Raw genomic sequence first — 17,429 nt, 5'->3', positions numbered from 1 at the left:
AAAGTTAGTTTACACGAAGATCAGCCTCCTTCAGAGCTCTGTTATATGTTAGAATAGGCTTGGTCTGAATTAGCCTTTACTCTAGGATCAAAGATCTGCTCTCAAGGTTTGGTCTCTCTGGGATCTCTACTTAATGCCTTGGCTGTTGAGGAATTTCTCTTTATGCTGGCAGTCAGAGTTCAGAATATTCCAGTCCCCTGTGACACTCAGGAATGTTTTGTTCACAGCTTCCCCACCCCTAATTATCATTTTTATAGTAATGCTTTTGCTTGGCTTTATTGAGTTGCATTCCATACATGCTTTGATTAGCATTTTTTAAAACATTTATTTATTTATTTACCTTTAGATGAGAAGGGAAGGGAAGGGAAGGAGAGAGGGAGAGAAACATCAATGTATGGTTGCCTCTTGTGTGTGCCCTGCTGGGAACTGGCCTGCAACCCAGGCATGTGCCCTGACTGGGAATCGAGCTGAGATCCTCTGGTTTGCAGGCCCGTGCTCAATCCACCGAGCTACACCAGCCAGGCTAATTAGCATTTATTCAAAGACTCTAGGGAGCTCTATCCAGGTTTGGGGAATTCTTTCCTCTCTGGAATCATGTCCTACGAATTTTACCCATCTTTTGGCCCCAAATTCTGATCTTTGTCTTATGTCTTATCCTGTAAGATCATCATGCTATAGTCTGGAAAATGTGTCCAAACATAAATAATGGACAATTATGGAGCTCTTTCACTGCTTAACTTTTGGGGGGATTGTAGTCATATACTACCTGTTGTTCTTTATCTGAAAAGTATATGTTTCATACGTTTCACTCAAATTTATCATTGGGAAGTCTAGCCTGGTACTAATTATTCTCTTAAAACTATAAGCAAAAATCTCCATAGAGTTTTATAAAATATTTTTTAAGGGTAATGATGTGGTCTAGGGCTAAGAATTACAGTAAACAAACTAATCAACACAAATAATCTTATGGGCTTAAAGGTAAACTTGTAACAGATGGCTTAATAGAAAATACAGAGGCTGAAATCATTATCACATAGGGTTATAAAGATCATATGCTGTTGGATTTGTTTTAACTCTAACATGGAAGAGCAATGTGAACGTCTGAAGACAACATAGACTCAGGTATGCCATGTATGCTTTTTAGATGGCTCATCCCTCTAAAATTGGAAAGGTAGCTAGGTCTATTGTATAGTTTGTCCTATTAACATTTAACATTGCAATAAGTTTTATCGTAGCATATCTCTTTAATTGTGCTTTGTATAAGGAGACCAGAGAGGCCTGACCTAGAAGTCATTTAGAGAAATAAAAGTTAAACACTCTGGTATTGGGAATATTTATTTCTCCTAGAGAAAAGCAATGGTCTAGTGTTCATGAGTCTAATTTGGCCAGCTATATTCCAAGCTTTACACCTCAGAAATGTCCCTTTCTCATTGCTATTCCTCTACATGTACAAAAGGTTAGGAAGAGTTATTTCTAATGATTTTTTTTTTTGCAAATTGACTTCTGAGGCAGAAAGTATCCCCTTAAATAGGACTATTGTATTTAAATATTCAGGTTTAGTATAAAACTCAGATTTTCAGGTATGTTGTGAAAAATAGAGTAAATGATACAGAGCTTTGGTGTCAAATAGATGTAGAATCAAGCGTGGACATGTGATTTACATGTTTTGTGACTTGAGGAAATTTATTTTACCTTACTCAGACTTAGTTTCTACATCTAAAAATTGGAGTCATGACAATACTTTTTCTATAGAATTATTCTGAGAAATAAATGAGGTTATAAATATAAAACATTTAGCAGAGTACTGGGTAATTGCTAAACCCTAAACAGATATGTACTGTATTTTTAATGCATTGATTAAATCCATACAGTAAGATAACACATGGTTAAGTCTATACAATAAGATAACTAGTTGTTGAAACCATATAATAAGATAACATGTGGTTAAATTGAGAAGTTATATATGTATATATACTATATATTGCGATATGTATATATATACACATGTCAAGAGCCAATCAAGGTGTGAACAATAACAAGTGTGTTGGCTAATTTTATTTAACAACTTGACTAGGTCACAGGGTCAAACTACATGTGTATGTGACAGTATTGAGATTGACATTTGAATCCATGCACAGAATTATTCTGATTATCCTCCCTAATGTGAGTGGGCCTCATCTAATCATTGAGGACCTGAGAAAAACAAAAAGGCCAAAAAAGAGGGAATTCCTCTTACATGACTTAATGAGATGGGGCTCCAGTCATTTTCTGCCTTCACACTTGGACTGGAAAATTCATTCTCCTTTGGTCTCAAGCTTCTTGGCCTTCAAAGTGGAACTACAGCATAGGCTCTCCTGAGTTTCCAGCTACCTGAGTCTCCAGCAGGTGTTGAGACTTCCCAGTCTCCCACTTGCATGGGACAATTCCTTATAATAAATCTGTCTCTCTCTCTGTGCTTCTCAACTATATTCCAAACTTTGTACCTCAGAAATGTCCCTTTCTCATTGCTATTCCTCTCTATGTGTGTGTATATATAACCTCTTATTGGTTTGGTTTCTGGAAATCCTGGCTAATATGCCAAGCCTTTGTAACTTTGGCCATTCAGTGAGTTCTCATAGATCACAGGGCAAAAGGGATTTTTTTTGCATTTCCAGGTACCAAAGATCTAGACCTATATCTTTTTTAAAGATTTTATTTAGTTAGTTTTAGAGAGTGGGGAAGGAGAGAGAAAGAGAAGGAGAGAAACATCGGTGTGTGGTTGCCTCTCATGTGGCCCCCACTGGGGACCTGACCTGCAACCCAGGCATGTGCCCTGACTGGGGATAGAACTGGTGACCCTTTGGTTCACAGCCTGCACTCAATCCACTGAGCTACATCAGCCAGGGCTAGCCTTATATCGTGATGTTTGCTGCAATTTTTACCTTATTAACTTTACTGTAAAAATAAAAAGGATAATGACCTATTTATTTGCATATACTGAGCAGTCATGAAATAAATAGCTTGGCCAGGGTGGGTGGGTAGAGGGGAGATAAACTGCATCAAGAAGTAATTGTGTTTCTGTTCCAGACGTAGACAAGATGAATTTATAATATGAACAGCAAGGGGCCACCCATCTCTGACTTGAAATGAATTTGTCTTAGATATTCATTCAGCCCTTTATGATATTAAACTGTCTTAGTCCCTTCAAACAAAGCAGGGATCCTTTTAAAGGCATTAAGGTTAAAGGCCAGGTACAATTATTCCTCAGGCACATTTAAACTGCCCCTTTGACTGGCAGTTAACACTTACTAGAGTGGCAGGAGTTACCAGAGAAAGCCCATACTGACTCTGATGCTGGAAAATAGAATTTGAAAGCAAACATGAAATGTCATGATAATAAATGACAACTCTCCCTTTAAGTGATATTTTGGGGGGATACACTATTCTGATGAAGGATAAGATAAATGTAGTTGTCTAATATATTTCTCATATCAACTAATGGTCTGGGTTCTGTATCTGAGCCCCAAAACTAGAAATAAGGTATGCTGTGCTCTAACTTAACATTCATCTTTTAGAGTGGAGCTCATGTATTTTCTCCTTACTTTAAAGCAACAAATAGTCATTGAGCTCCATCTATTTACAAAGCATTGTTTTAAGTATTTTAAGGATGTAAATGTGATCAAGATATGATTCCCTCTCTCAAAGCAGCTTATAACTCACTGGAACATTTTAACAAGCATTTATTGATCCCCCTCATGTGCCACGTTGTGTTCCAGGTAAACTGGATACGTGGGCACAGAGGATGCATTTCTTGCTCTTGATAAATACCTATAGAGGAAGAGACATGCAAAATACAGAATGTGAGTAAAATAGAGGTAGATACCAGGAGTCAAGGGGGAGTGAATAATTCAGTTTGGAAGAGGAGAGAGACTTGGTTACAAATAAAATATGAATGTGCGAAAGTGTGCGGATGTGTATTCATAAACTCGGCCCCTTTCTGGAACTCACATTTTTAAAAAAAGTATACAGCATGCAGGAAAAAGCCATGTTGGTTAAATCCAATCCAGGCAAGGAGGATATCATCATTCCCCATGGGTCTGGCATGCCCTTTTTTTTTTTTTTGAGCCCCTTCAGTATGGATGGACTTTTATATACAATTGACCTCTAACAAAACACTGATGTTTCACGGGGAGTTACTCATAAGGCTCTACAGCCTTGCTCAGAATTTGCGGGCAGAGTCTATGAGCTATATTTCTTCTGCAATCATCAAATTGTTCGTACAACATTAAAAGGGTAGGTATGAACTGACTAATGAAGACAGTCTTCCCTCCATGATGTGACCATCGAAAGCCTGCCTTCCTCAGAGAAGACAAAAAGACCCCTTGGAGCGACATAGGAGGCACCAGCCATGCTACGAAATGCCCTCGGAGCATTATCCATCTCGCTCCAAGGTTTCTACAGTCGATTGTGATCATGTGTGTGACCCATAGAAACCTAAAGGGCCACTGTTCGATAGCTAAGGAAAGAACATTTTCGTAGAACACAAGGAAACATAGAATGCCTTCTAAATGGAGAACATATAAACAATGATTTTTGTGTACCCATTATCTTTTAGCTAAATTTAAAAAATAATAAAACACAGATCTGCCTAATAGGGATAGATAGGCATCTACTGATACGTTTCTGGTCCAAGAGGTGGTTGGGAGTTATAAGAGTTCTTGGAGCTTAGTTTGCTTCTAGTAAAATAGGATATATGAAAAATTATGAACCAAAAAAGATACTTTATGAGATTTATACATACTTAAAGTAAATACAAAATGCATCTAAATATAGCTGGAAGATGTTAAGACAAGGTAGAATATAAAAGTCCTACCTACTTCTATAATAGGGACTGGCTAACTATAAAATAATATAGATTTAAAAGTAAAAGTGCCTGCTTTTCTGCAGGTCATACTTATTTAATTATTGGTCCCTTAAATGATCAAACAAGATGCCAGTGAGATGTATTTAAGTGCAAAAAAAAAATCAGAACATTCATTTTACTGTCAATAAAACCAGTTGATAAATGTTTTTTTAAAAATTCAACACCTTGTATGTACAAAGCACTGTTCTGTCCCAAGGAAATTCAAATAAGCATAAAATGTGCATTTCAACAGATGCATTGAAAATATGATCTCACCTATAAGTGGAACCTAATGAAAAAAACAAGCAAGCAAAATATAATCAGAGACATTGAAATTAAGACCAAACTGAAAGTAACCAGAAGGGAGGTGGGAGGGGATAATGAAGGGAAAAGGGGAAGGGTTGGCAAGGAACGTCATAAAGAACACATGGACAAAACCAAAGGGGAGTAGAATCAAGGGTGGGAAGTAGGGATGGCTGGGGCACGGGGGAGTGGAGGGGGGGAAATGGAGACAGGTGTACCTGAACAACAATACAAAAACGGAAAATATGAGACATCAGTTGGCATCATCCCCTATAAAGTATACCCCCTCGGTATTTAAATAATTATCCCCACAGATACACAAGAAGGAGGGGATGCTTTAGTGCATGAGTTTGTCAGGGTTCACTCCACATAGTGTAAGATGCAGGTGAATCTCAAGGAAGAATATTGTGGAAAAAGAAACTTAGAGAGGGCTTGGGGAAGAGGCATCAAATGCCTTCCCTGACTGGAAAGGATAGTCCCTGTATAAGATTACTGGGAAAGGAGCTAGGGGGCAGGTCTGCAGAAACCTTGGTGTAAGGTTGAGAAATACGAATTTTAACTTGGGAGCAATGTGAAAAACTTTAAGGACTTTGAGCAATAAACGTTAAGACTATTTATAGAAGAAGGCACTTTTGGATTTTAGATCTGAGTGAACTAGGCAACGTGATTTTCTGAGAAGAGATAGCACCTAGTTTGGATGATGAAAACAAACCCAAATTTGAGGCTCTGAAGGTCAGAATCAAAGGTTCCAAAGTCAAGAGCATGACCTTGCCTGAATCCTGGAGTTAATAATCTGAGGCATCAGGATGTCTTTTCCATTCTACTTGCAATCCTTTTCTTTCTCTTTTTTTTCAAAACTTCATAGATTTGATTATAAACATCTACATTTTTTATAGGACACAGAATTTTGAGCATGTATTTTTCACACTAAAAGACCCAAACCAATTTCCCTAGACAAAGATTTGCTTAGATCGCCAGTCCTGCTGACTGAGCTGTGGATTGTATATTCCCAGGACACTTCCCTAACTAAACCTTACACATCTAAAGATTGAAATTTAGTCAACAGTTGAATTTAAGAAGTTTCTCTGTTTTCGACCATGTGCCCCCCCCCCCATCTCCCCTGCTCCCCATTCCTGGGTAGCCAAGGTCATGCTTCCTGGGAGTGAGGCTGTATTTTTCTGGAAAGAATCCAAGACTGTTGAGCATTCAGAAGGAAATAGTATGAACTTTAGCAAAGTACATTCATTGCATTTAATTCTCATTTTAAAAAGAATAGGCTTAACAGGAATCCAAGCCATTTCATAGTCTCTCATTCATTAAGCTGGTTCAGTAGCTTATTAAAAAGTTATAGGAAAACAGCGTGGCTTAGGAAGTCCAAAACAGGCATGCAGGACCTCTGGCAATCTGAGCCTTACACAGGTCTGCAGTCCAGGCAGGACAGCACCTAACAGAGAACAATCCCATGAGCTGCAGCACCCTCCTCCTCTGACCAAAACAGAAAGCTGTTCCTTTTCCTTCCTTTATAGCTTCTCTGTTTCCCTCTGTCCTGTCTCCTACTTCCCTGTTACCCTCCTTTTCTCCCTCCATTCTTCTCTTTTGTCTTCATGTCTCTTTTTTTGAAGAAAATAATTTTATTTTTCAGTTTCACTGAACAAAAGGTTGAGGATGGCATATTTCTAGTTGTTGCCATTTTTCATATCCTTTAGAAAAAATAAGAAGAAAAGGAAAGGAAAGAAAAAAGGAAAGGGAAGAAAAAAAGGAAAGGAGAGAAAAAAGGAAAGGAAAAAAAGTCCTTTCCCTTTGGAAGCCCAAAGGTGGCGCTGTTGCAAAAGGAGAAAGGCAGAGCAGCCAGACACACCGGGCGGGGCCCCCAACACACACATCGCAAACACATGCATGCTGGGTTTGCATGGAGCTGCAGATCCTGGAGGCTTTGCTTCCAAAATATAAACATTTCCTTTTTTTTCCCAAAGAGAAATAAAAATCCTGATTACAGCACATGCATTACTGCCAAATTGTGCAAAATAGAACCAGTATTAAGTGTCTGCTTAACCCCCTTTAATTGTTAATTCCATGCACTTTAGTAGATTCCAGTATTATCAAAATAACTGCAGGGAGAAGGGATTGAAATTCATTTGGATTCATTAATACCATCATTTATCAGCGTAATGTCCTATAGATAATGATTGGACGGTCATTCTGTTTTCTCCATTTCTGCACTCTGTGTCCTGTGCGGAAATGCTATTGGCATGGTTACATTTCTCTGGGAAAGACCTAGACGTGGGCGCCTTTTCAGCTTCTGAAAGGTGGCTTCTGCCTCTGCCTTTGGGGACCTCTCACAACGTTTTCCACAGAAGCAGCATTTATCTTTCAGGATCTGAACATATTTTGCTTTCACATCCTGAGAACAAGCAGCAGATTTGAAAACCCATTTTATGGAGAGAAATGCACACAGTGCTTGCTGCATTGTTCTAGTTCCTCCAAGAGAATGGGATGGATTATTACTATCCATTTCCATAGTCTTAGCTTGTGGCTTTGTCTAATAGTTTTGACTCTTCTTCTCTAAAAACAGAACCCTCCCCCACCTGACTTGTATCCCTCTTCCTTTGTCTCTATCCCTAGAGCACAGGCCTTCAGATTGATATCTTGAAAGCTATTGAAGCAAACATTTCAGCTAATTTCAAAATGTCCTCGTTTCCACTCAAAATATGATTTCACCCTCATCACTTCAGTGTTTACTTTCAACTCAAGTTGCTGAAATACACAGGGACGAAGTAACCTGAGATGTTTTATGCCACAGAGACAAACAGGTATTGATCCTTTTTGCCTCTGGAAAAAAAAAGGGTTCTAATAATTTCTAGATATATTGTAGATTGCATTGCTATCTTTAATTAAAACATGACACAAGACAGAAACCAATTATTTACTTTTTTTAAACCATAGAACCTCCCTTGTCCTTATGAACTCTGATGTCCCATCTGCAAATTAGCATGGTGGTTTTCAGTACCACGTGTGTGTGTGTGTGTGTGTGTGTGTGTGTGTGTAAGCATGCACACCTATGCTCCTGCACCCAAAGACAGGCATGCTTGTGAATTTATTTCTGGCTTTGCTACTGGTGACATTTAAACATGGGTTTATGTCAGGTAGTTAAAAATATATAAAAGGCCGAGTTATACCAACACTGACTCTCATGTGTGCCCCAAGATGACTGGGGAGGGAGTTTCCAAAGTGGTTTCATTTATGCAGTTTTGGTGCACTATGAAACAGGACTTAGGAAGCGGGAGCTAAAGCAAAGTGAAATAAAAAGAAACATGCTGAAAGGGAACTGATTTCAGATACAGAAATAAAGCAACCTTATCCTATTACAAGAATACTTGAACTGGCTGAGTCTCTTCCTTATTTCTTATTCTCTCCCAGCTGTTTCAAAAGGCACATCTCATCCTACGTCTCAGGGGCTTTTCCTCTGATCCCGAGGTGGTCTGTGTTCTGTTCTTTCCTTTCAGACACTGCTGGTCTCCACGACATCTCCTCGGCAGCTTTTGCCATCTGGAGCTGTCTGACTTCAACTCTGCTGTGCAGACTCAGGCTCCTTGAAACTGTCATCTCAAAACATATTTATTACTTCCTCATGCCCGGGCTTCTTGGTGCCAGGTTCCTTCTGCTCTTTGATTATGCAGGGCATAGGCAGTGTTATTTTACCATCTGAACTAGTGCTAAGGGTGTTGTTGGTGTGAAGATCCCAGGCTCTGAAGGAGAGCAGGACATGCCAGGGGGCTGCCTTCCGACAGCCCAGGCTGCCTGTGTTAGGTGGTACCCCAGGCAGCTTCAAGGCTGGCAAGCCCAGCCACCTTTTCCCCACTCAGCTGCTGGTATCCATGCTGTACATTGCAACAGATGTGAAAGGAATCTAGTATGACTGTTTCTCCTTCTCAATAGTCTGGTACCACACCCAGATACCTTAGGTGGCAATGCCTTTTAGGTCATCATGCACAAGAACTGACTCACTCACAGGAGGGGAAGTTGCTTTAGGGATCAGAGAACATGGGTGTTCTGAAAGCCCTTTCCCAAAAAAATGGCAAACTTGCTAATGTCTTACAGACAAGGCTGATCTAATCCACCATTAACAGGGAAATACATTCAGGCATTTGTATTTGCAAAACTATCCTTGGGCCCACATGTTATGACCTAGTTACAGTTAATTTTATGGCATTGTATGTTCTCTCAGTGTTTGCTTCTGGTAACAGAAATCACATTGCAAGGACTTGTGGTAAATACACAGGACCGCAATTTGAGTGCACCCTCTAACACTGAGTCTGATCTCATAAACACAGAATAATGATCATAATAGACTTTACTTTTTAAAAAATTAAACTTCACTTGTCTCCATATCTTCATTTATATCGCTGCTTCTTTGATTATGCTCACCCCTTAACTGGCAACGTTAAATGAATGAGGGGGAAAGTGACCATGAAATGCGTCCCACTGCAATGTTTGCAGATGCTGTGTACGAGCTTCTGTAATAATGGAAGGGGAAGGAGAGGGCTCTGAAAGGATTTCACAGTTCAGCTTTGGCTCAGGCGGTATCATTAGTCACATGCTGGGAATATTAAAATTTTCTTTTAATTCCAAAAAACTTCCAGAGTTGACATGGAAATACAATGGGCCAAGAGGAAAGGAAGGAACTAAAATTTTGAAGGGCCTCATAAATTTCAGGATCAATTCTTTTGTGCCTATCAGGCTCACAAAGATCGTCTGAACAACCATATGGGACATGTACTATCACCATTTTGCACATGAAGAAACAGACTTAGAGGACTAAGATCAAGGTGGTCTGCTCATAAAAACTTCCGCTTAGGGTGTGAATGTATCAGTAAAGCAGCTCTGTTGCTCTATCTTATCAGAGACCCTGGCCAAAAAGAATGACCACATTATTAGAATCCCAAGACAGCAAAGGATGAGAGATAGGAACCGTGAAGGACAATGAGGCAAAAAATAAGGTACACTTGAATTCTACTCAGCCCTCAGGGTTGCAGGACTGGAGGGGTTGTATTACAACCCGCTGGATCTACTTGTTTACACCTCCCTACCGAGGGGTGGGCAGCGGACCAGGGCAGACTGGAGGAGCCTTCTCCCAGAGCACTCTCCAGGGGCTATTTCTGAAGTGGAATAAAGTTGTTTTGCCTGATTCTTGGCTGATTCTTTCTTAGTAAAGAAAGAATTTGTATTGGATGGGGAAATAAAAGGGTAAGTTACTAACACCCTCCTGACTTGAAGGACAGAATCGGGTTTCAAATGTTATTAAATTTTCACTGAAAACTGAGGGAAAGTGAGGGGCCTAATGTTGAGTTATTATGATTTTTTAATCTCTATTCTCATTCTTTATGCTCTTAAAAAGGAGATGTGCCAATGCTCTAAAAAGTAAAGGAAATAGAAAAAAGTGCAATGAGACACTCAGACAAATAAATAAAACATCAGGAAAATATAAACGGTGCTTTCTGAGCAATGGAAACCCAAATGACCCTTGTCGTCTTGAGATTTATAAGTCGGCATATCACAGATGCCCTGTTGCTTTATTCATACCGTTAAGGGGGAAAGGCAGCCCCTAACCATCAGAACCCATCCTTAAATCATTACAGAAGTTCTATTGTTAAAGAGACAGGGCTTTACAAGACACACACACACCACATTGTGTGGTTTTATTTTGCTAGAATTCGGGGTATTTAGATACTTTTTGTATTGTCTGGACAACACAAAGAGCCTTCACAGCCACTGTTTTAGAGAATTAAATATGCTCAAGTCAAGTTCTTTATTTGTTTCTTTTCTAGTCAGATCATTGTTTGGAGACCTGGATCAAGGGCAGGTTTAAAATAGATTGAAAAGAGAGAGATGGATTGGAACAAGATGCATTTGTTTTATACTGATGCTTTATTTAAGGATGTTAAGGATGTTAAGGATGTTAAACTGACCATTGCATATGCACTTGTTGACTATGCCAGTTTTAAGAAGGACACAGATCAAGAACACTGCCATCTTCCATGAGTGCTCACCCCATTTCTGAGGTTTCTTCTCTGCTGGTTTGATTACACAGAGTTGCCTGGAAAGGCTGTTGAATTCAGCACCAATGTCCACAGAACATTCTAGTGTCTCCTAAATCAAAGCAAGGACGGGTGGTAAAGCTATAATCTGCTTTTGGTGTCATCTTAAGTCTTAGCTTTCGAAGGTAAGTACTATGCTCATGTTGGTAAGCAGTATAGAATTCCTTCTATATGTGTTTTATGGAAACACATATAAAATTCCTGGGTTTCTTGGCCTTTGTATTAATGGGTATTCCTCACCCATTATGATCTTCCATTTTTATAAATGGGAATGTATAAGTTAAGTTGATTTACAACAAAGTAGACACATCCACCAAAGCGTAACTCAAACTTTACTTCGTGGGGAAAATTTCTTGATCTGTCAGTCCCCAGAACTTGAAAACCTCCACCTTGAATTCTTATAGCATCATTGTCTACTGTCTACTATCTTTTTGGACCTTGGCCTTAACTTAGATCCTAACTTAACTGGACGTGTCTTTGAAACCTCAACTAAGTGTTAAACACCTCAGTGATGGAGACTAGGTCTTAAATTTTTCTTCAGTATACCCCTGCGCCTACGAATTCCTAGTGCCATGTTTTACAGCCTCATTTACTCATCTGTTCACTCAATTATTCATCCGTCAAACATACCTGAGGACCTACTCTCCTTGCTTAATGAAAGTGGAGAGGTTACAGTTGCATCAAAGAGATATTTAAATCAATACAACTTTTATAAAAATGAAACAAATGTATTGGCAGAATGAAGCCGAGTGTCCCCTAGTTAGGAGAGAACAAGGATGAAACTGGGGTAAAACTTTAGGGTAAAACTGTTTATCAAACAGTTTTGTTATCCTCCTGGTGGATACGAACAGAGTCCTCCAAACACTGCAGAAGTTCCACACGAGATCTGTAACTGACAAGACAGGCTCATTCGCAAATATATGCCATTGGTGGAGATTTGTAAAAAGCCCCGGAGGCTTGTGTTGTTTACCAGACGAACCTCTTTTATTCATGGGTTATTCCACCATTTCTACTGGATTTCAAGAACACATTGAGCATAGTTTTCAAGTGTCACTTTTGTTTTCTTTGGGGGGATGTCCTAGAGGAGAGAAACCTTAGTCAAAAATTGGAAGTACATTTTATGTGTCTCTGACCAAAAGAAGAAATGAGTGAAAGAGTTCTACTATGACATTTTGTGTCACTTCACTCCATTCAGAGCCACTTTTGGTGGTGGTAGGAGGTGGAATGTCGGGCTGAGGTGCTAATGATTTTTTGATGAACGATGGGACTTGCTGAGAAGGGACCTTAGGTGCCAGGTGGCCGCGCCGCACAACCTGGAGGTGTCGTTCCTGTCAGAGTCCATGTGAATGGGGCTTCCTGGAGCTGTGCGGTGGAGCTGTGCAGGACACAGCCTGCAAGGTCACCTTGCTGAGTCGCCTGGGTCTGCGCTTAGGGTTGCTATCTGGGTGTCGCACTTAGGACTATTTTGAGGTCCCACGTGTGACTGTTTCTATCCAGGGCAATGGTGTCATGAGTGCTTAGAGAGAATATCTGTAGAAAAACTCACTCGCCTATCATTGCTCCAGAAAATTATGTTTCTTCTTTGAAAAATGTCACAGTGCATGTGCATATTCTTTGCTTTTTCTATCCCTTGGGTGCCACATACTTAATGTGAGGCATTTTTCCCTTCCTTTTTGGCAATTAGAGTGCAAAGGTGCCCATGAGGACTGAGGCTTTGGCAGAATTTTACTAATGAACACAGGGGTGCCTTCTGTTGGCAGACAGAACCACAACTTATTTTGAAAACATTCATTTGGGCTAAAAATGATAAATCTGTATTTATCTTCTTAAAATGCTCCCGAGGGGGAAGAAGAAGGAAAAGCGAGCTTGGATTTGTAAAGCATAGAGACCAGAGAAAAGAAGGCGGCAAAATTTGCTTTTCCCAATAATTTATCATCTTTGATACTTCCCAGTGGGCATAGGGTACATTTCCAGTCTGTATGTTGAAAGATCAAATAAATATTTCATTTAACCAGCTGTATTCCAGAATATGTAACTAACCAAAGCTTCGTTATGAAGGGACAAGAGAGACTGCTTTACTTATCATATATAAACCAGAAGAAAAGTGTTATTTAAATAGGAAATGATAGATAACATTCCTGGGCATCGCAATAGCCGGCACTTTCGATAGCACTGCAATAGTTTCCAACAATTCTTTCTGGTAAAGTTCGTCATGGTTTCTAATATGTTACGCATATCACCTGGGGCCATCCCCCCCCAATGTTTGCATTTTTTTTTAATCTTTGTCACCCTCAGGCATTTTCTTTTTCTTTTTTTTTAAGATTTTATTTTATTTTAAAGATTTTATTTATTTATCTTTAGAGGGGAAGGGAAGGAGAGAGGGAGAGAAATATCGATGTATGGTTGCCTCTCATGCGTCCGCTGCCAGGAACCGGGAACCGGGAACTGGCCTGCAACTCAGGCATGTGCCCTGACTGGGAATCGAACCGCGATCGTGTGGTTCGCAGGCCCGCGCTCAATCCACTGAGCCACACCAGCCAGGGCTACATATTTTATAAAGCAAAAACTAATTAAATATTTTGAAAGATTAATTACAATGAATGAAGGAATCTTGGATGCTCATGGTAAGAGAGAAACGGTAGCTCAGTTGTTCCCCAAATGGATAATAGATTGTTGAGAATTAGTCCAATTATAATACCGTCATATTATAACATATCACTAGGTATATAAATAAATTTTCTTTCTATAATCTAAATGAAAAAAACTGGTGCTTATTCGACACTAATGTGCGTAAGAATCAACTGGAAATATTGTTCAAGAGGCATCCCGATTTGAGAGGCCCTCCCAGGTGCCAGGGCTGTTGGCCCGCAGGTCGCACTTGTGGTAGTGAGGCTTCCCATCCCACCACCAGGCACATTGCTTGGCAAATAATGGACACTCGATGCACTTGCAAACAGGTAAATGAATGGGTCAATCAATGAATCTCAGTCAAATTCTTACTTTCAAATTCCTTTTCATATTGTTTCCTAGAAGCATTAATTACTGAATTTAGCTTTACAAAAAAAGATTAGTAATTATACCAGCCAAACAAGTGCTGAAATGTATAGTTTTTTTTAAGCAAAAGCTAGTACTTTCTGTTATAGAGGAAATGAAATTAGAGTATGTAATGCCATCACTTTATTCAAGAGAGGAAAAGAGAACCAGAAAAGTCAAGTTCAAGAAGCCACATGATACAGTTAAAAATAACAGTTGGAAGAACAGGAGTGATTATGTAGGACACACCTGGGGTCAAACCTATACACTCACCTTGTTTGCCATGTGGCTTTGGGAGATTATTTCACTAACCCTCAGCATTCTCCTCAAAAACTTGGGGAGAACATAATCTCGAACTTAATTGTATTTCTATAGCATAGGTAGTTATAAGTAGAATTATGGCAAAAATGCATTATACATTTAAAATCTTGACATAGGTATCAAACTGCCCAGCAAAATAAGTTATTTTGTTACTAGTTTGTATTTTATTATTATTTGCATTAAGATTAGATAATATTGGCTGCTTACTCAGATGCCACTGCCTCCCCCCAGTAGCCCAAATCACCTCTGCTGAAAATAGACCTTTAACTGAGGTGCCTACCCCTTCTCTTTTAACCTGTTTTTTAAAGAACATTGATCCCACCTGTTCCCCAGTTCAGGGACCTGGTTGACATAAACCAATCAGCATATCATATACTTCTGGCCATAATAAGTATTCATTTCCAAGGATGTCCAGCCTTTTGGCTTCTCTGGGCCACAGTGAAAGAAGAAAAGTTGTCTTGGGCCACACATTAAATACATTGCAACATGTAATCACAAAAATCTCATATGTTTTAAGTAAATTAATGATTTTGTGTTGGACCTCATTCACAGCCATCCTAAGCTTCGTGTGGCCTGAGGGCTGCAGACTGGACACCCTGGTAGCAACCTAATCAGAGTCAATTTCAGGACTCTAATTATGGATACCTGGGGAAAGTTCTCTTTGTTTCCTTGAAGTTGGTATTGGTGTGTAGATGTGAGGACTGGAAATGCAAAAACAAATGTGTCCCCACTGAGGAGCCCAGTCATGGGGTGAGGCTGCTACTATGAAACCATGTGAGAAGGTAGAACTGAGCCAGTTCTGAAACAGTCTGGTCCTGAAGGGTGATCCGTGGCAGGACTTCCAGTTGCATTAAGCCAGTTGAAGTATGTTTTCTGACATACATCTTTATAATTCTTCTCTTTCCTTCTGTTATTTCTTTCCCAATCATCTTGGACAGAAGGATACCCAGGAGGAGAATCTTCAAAGCAACTCATCTTCCCAAATACCTCTAAAAGATTTGGTCACTTGAGTTTCTTTTTGGTCCTCATATCCCATCTTCTATTGTGTTCAGTTTTCCGTGAAAATGCTTATCAGTTGCTCAGGTGTGGGGGATACTGTGCCAACTCTCATTTTCATTTTATTTTCCTTCACCCCCTTTTGAGGAGAGGCACCTCCTCTCTTGTTGTTGGTGTCAGTACAGCAGAGCTTGGTCACAGTCTGGTTCATGACTCAGTCTGAGCCCCAGCCAAAAGGAAAACTTCCTTTGTGTCTGAGTGATTCAGATGCTGTTGCTAATAAAATTTAGAAAGCCTGAAAACAAAGCTTGGCCTCTGAGTCATCACAGAGCCAGCCAGTCTCCCTGTTAAACATAAAGAGAGGGATTATTAAAGTCCAGGGAGCATGATGACACTTAGGATGCTGAGGGGATAGGGGTGTTCTATTAGAAAATGGCACCTTAGTTTTTTGACATGGGTATATCCAGGCTGGTCACTGCTCAGGTGAGACCAGAACATCCCATAAGCACCAGAGTTAACACAGCATAGGCACAGGTGTTAGTGGATGAAACTTGGTCCAGGAAGTAGAATACAAAGGCTTGAAGGTATTCATTCATCCACCTGCTCTCTACCTACCAGTGCTGTTTCAGTGGCTGCTCTGCAGGCCTCCCTTCTGTGTAGAGCTGATCTTGGTGTGCCTGCCATTTATTTCCCTTCCTCTTCCTGCCCTCTTTCCCCATCCAGTGTGTTTTCAGACAAAATTCAGGGGCAATATGAATCCAAAGATATACTATAGCTAGATTTGAGAACATAATATGGTGCAGACTCTGTAATACAAAGTGTCTGTACCTGTTTTCAAACAAGGAAACATTTTTCAGGCATCTGGAAACAATCTCCTGAAATAGTTTTTGAATCTATCAATGTCTCTCAGTGCATTGTTTCACCTTGTTTGTTGTAGCAGCCAGATTCCTAGGTAGCCCCAATAATCCTCATGTCCTAGTATATTTGCACACAGGTGTAGTATCCTTGCACACTGTATGAGAGTGGATGGGGGACATGACTTTTGATGCTTGACTTTTGGTTTCTCTAGAGGTGGGAAGGCATGAAAACACAGATTTATAATCAAGACAGTAAGTGCAGAGCCACTGGAGATGAAATGGTGGAAAGGAGGAGTCATCCTTTCACTACAGCCAAGCCTAAAGGAAATGTGTAGCCCCTCGCAAGGTGCAGACCATGACTCACAATCCTAGAAAGTGGGGAAATGGGTGCAAAATTAATTATATTGCAAGATCTTACATTTTAGCTCAACAAAAGAAATGAACTGTGTGAAAGAGGCAAGAGTGGCTCTTGTGATTGAGATTCTATTGATATTTCTGTTTGTATATACACGCCATCTAGTCACACATATGGTAGATCCCTTAGTGGATGTAACTTCTTCAGGTGGCTTTGGAGAAGGAAGACATGCTTCCTCATTATTTCTTGACATTTCCAGTAGGACAGGGAAAGGTGATGTATGCCATATAGCAAGATTTCAAGGTTTAAATTGCCTGTTGGAATTTATAAAAATTTTCAGAGATGGATATGTTACTCATATTAAAGAAAGGTTGTCTCTTGTACTGTAGAAAGGACACTTTATTATTTTAAATTTTATTTCATTCTAATTGGTTTTGAGAGAAAAAGAGAGAGAGGGAGAAATGCTGATTTTTGTTCCACTTATTTATGGTTGATTCTTGTATGTGCCCTGACTGGGAACCCACCCCACAACCTTGATGCATTGAGATGACACTCGAACTAACTGAGCTACCTGGCCATGTAGGAAA

The sequence above is a fragment of the Sturnira hondurensis genome, unplaced genomic scaffold (genome assembly GCF_014824575.4).
Source record: "Sturnira hondurensis isolate 20B ecotype Veracruz unplaced genomic scaffold, ASM1482457v3 Scaffold0001872, whole genome shotgun sequence".
NCBI classification, from domain to species: domain Eukaryota; kingdom Metazoa; phylum Chordata; class Mammalia; order Chiroptera; family Phyllostomidae; genus Sturnira; species Sturnira hondurensis.
This window is presented reverse-complemented; position numbering follows the sequence as displayed.